This window comes from Dromiciops gliroides, chromosome 4 (assembly GCF_019393635.1).
Source record: "Dromiciops gliroides isolate mDroGli1 chromosome 4, mDroGli1.pri, whole genome shotgun sequence".
NCBI lineage: Eukaryota > Metazoa > Chordata > Mammalia > Microbiotheria > Microbiotheriidae > Dromiciops > Dromiciops gliroides.
In genome coordinates, this window is record NC_057864.1 from 336,494,200 (window position 1) to 336,497,409 (window position 3,210).

At 39.6% G+C, this 3,210-nt stretch overlaps 1 non-coding gene across 1 annotated transcript; it reads left to right on the top strand.

Annotated features, from left to right (window-relative positions):
• Window positions 1–2,845: 2,845 nt before the first annotated feature.
• Window positions 2,846–2,952, top strand: LOC122727007. The gene has a single exon (XR_006352989.1). It is a non-coding gene; the product is annotated as a U6 spliceosomal RNA (small nuclear RNA).
• The last annotated feature ends 258 nt before the right edge of the window (window positions 2,953–3,210 follow it).

The window sequence follows — 3,210 nt, forward strand, 5'->3', positions numbered from 1 at the left end:
GGTAGGACTTAAGCTATGTAGGAGCTCAGCTAGGTTAAGTCCATTTTCCCCAGAAACCAAGGGGAAATACATGGGGAAGAGTGTGCCCCCGAGGTATTAGGAGAAAATTTTGTGCTTTGTTCTTGCTCTATCTTTGAAGCAAATATCCTTTTACAAAAACTACCCAATGTTAAATGGGCAAGTTGGACTGGGCTGCCATTCACTGGCCCCTAACAAGTAGGGGAACACATCAGTTCTGGGAACTAAAACATAACCCCTCACTCTTGTATCCTCTATCTGACAAGCCTCCATACATCCCAATCAGTGATTAGGCAAATTTCAGTAATTCCAGGATGGCTCATAATGTTCTGGCTTAGGTCCCAGATTAATCATGGAGATTATCAAGGTTCAGTTCCATGCTTGATTACTAATAGTATGACTGGGCAGATCACATTCTAAACTGATCTTACAAAAAGAGTTCTCAAATCATCAGACCACAAGAATTGCATTTGAGCATGAAGTTTGTGTTGACCTCAGTGCCCTCTTGTAGAAATCCCAACAGTATTTGTTCTTTTCTGTGTCATCATGTGAAGAGAATGTAAGACACAGGTCAAATCTCCTGCCAAATGGAGTTCTATGACTGTCCTTAGGTTGTTTAGATTGTTAAACTTTTAGGCCACTACCAAATTCTTATTAGGTCTTCTGCCAGTTATCTTTTTTCTAACCTTGATTATCCTCATTTTATCCTTTTTATATCCCGTTGGTACCCAGTTGTTTGCATGTTTTCTCCCCTACTGGGCTGTGTCATTGAGAACAGGAACTGGTTTTTTGCCTTTAACCATAATAATAACCAGCACTTTAAGGTTTGCGAAGCACTTTACAGATGTAATCTCTTTTTATCCTCATAACAACCCTGAGAGGTAGGTGTTATTATTACCCCCATTTTACAGATAAGGAAACCAAGACAGACCTTAGGTGACTTAGGGTCATATAGCTAATAAATGTTGTAGACAGGATCTGAACTCGGGTTTTCCTGCCTCCAGGTTCGGCCCTATCTATAATACTACGTAGCAGTTAGGGAGATAGAATACTTACATTGCCTGTCACCAGTAAGGACTCAATAAATCATGACTTACTGTTGACTGAAAAGCTCTGTTTGTTTTCATAACAGTAAATGAATCATTTTTATCCTTTGCCAAAAGTTGTAAGTACTATCAATCCAACAAGGAGAGAACTCAAAGATGAATGAGTTAGTGTTGATAAATAATCTTTAGAAACTACACATCCTAAGATCTTTAGCCAAGCCCCTGACAATTTCACAGGTGTTAAGGCAAAATCGGATTTCCTTAAGAAAAATGTTGTTCTGCTTCATGGAAGAAGTAGTAACCAGAACTGAGTTTGGAGGTACTGGTAGGTTTTTTAATTTAATTTTTATTTGAATTATTACAAATCTATTACTTTCCCTATTCCCTTTCCCCATTGGAAAAAAGAAAAAGAAAAAAACAAAACGTTGTAACATATATATAGTCATGCAGAACAAATTCCCACAATGATCATGTCCACAAAATAAATGACTCAGTGTCTCCCCTAAATCCACCACCTTTCTATCAGATGGCATAGGTAGGATTTCAATGTAGGTGTGATTTTAAATGATAGGGACAGCTAGGTGGCATAGTGGATAAAGCACTGGCCTTGGATTCAGGAGGACCTGAGTTCAAATCTGGCCTCAGACACTTGACACTAGCTGTGTGACCCTGGGCAAGTCACTTAACCATCATTGCCCTGGGGGAAAAAGAAAAAAGAAATGATAGAGAAAGGGTATTCCAGGAATAGGGGACTTCGTGATACCTGGAGATGGCAAATAACTGGATGAATTTGAGAACAATGAGAAACTTCCATCTTTACTTGCTATGGACTGATAGTATTGGATTCAATGAGATTAGATTTAGGAGCCTACCCAGAAAATTAATGCAAGTGGGAATTTAATGTGCCCAATGAATAAAACAAGCCTGAACTAATAGCGTACTGGAGTTGAATTCCTACAGTATCCTCTAAGACAGAGGTTCTTAACCTGAGGTCCCTGAGCTTTTTTTTTTTTTTGAGATTTTGATAACTTTATTTCAACATAATTGGTTTCCTTTGTAATCCCATGTATTTAAAAACCATTATTCTGAGGAGTGGTCCATAGGGCCATGGCACAAAAAAGGTAAAGAATCATTGTTCTAAAATTGTATCTTTCAGATAAAATGAGAACTTACATTGCAATTCCATGGGGAATTTCCTCACTGAGACTTCCTTAGAAAAATCACAGGTCTGGTAACACACACACACACACACACACACACACACACACACACACACACACACACACACACACTCCCACAAAACAAAACAAAAAACCAAACCCCAAACACCCACCACCAACAGTAACTACCCAGAAAGCTAAGACTCCATCCACAGACAAGATCACATGGCTAATAAGTGATAGAGCAGGGATTCAAACCCATGTCTTTTTGACTTTCGGGAAAAGATAGGATCTCATGGACTAAATTCTACACTTCAAGAGGGACAGAAAACTCTCAAGAAAGAAATTCTGAAGACCAAAAGAGACTTCTGGTAAGAAGTGGGAAGAGAGAATCATTAAAGAGGTTGATGTGGTTGCACATAGAATTCAACCAACTTCCATTTTTTAAAAAGACATGTTCTGAGGCAGCTAGGTGGCGCAGTGGATAGAGCACCAGCCCTGGAGTCATGAGGACCCGAGTTCAAATCCGGCCTCAGACACTTAACACTTACTAGCTGTGTGACCCTGGGCAAGTCACTTAACCCCAATTGCCTCACCAAAAAAAAAAAAAAGACATGTTCAGTGCTCATTTTGGCAGCATGTATACTAAAACTGTTATGATGCATAGAAGATTAGCATGGCCCCTGTGCAAGGATGGTACCCACAAATTTGTGGTGTCTTTTTTTTTTTTTTTTGGTAAGGCAGTTGGGGTTAAGTGACTTGCCTAGGGTCACACAGCTAGTTAAGTGTCTGAGGCCGGTTTTGAACTCAGGTCCTCCTGCCTCCAGGGCCAGTTCTCTATCCACTGTGCCACCTAGCTGTCCTATCTTTTTTTTTTTTTTTAAAGCTATACAGGAGTACAAGGGCACTGCAAGGGCAAATAGTGAGATGAATCCAAAAGGAGTGTGCAGTCATAAGAATAACAGTACTTGTATTGGTAAGAAAGC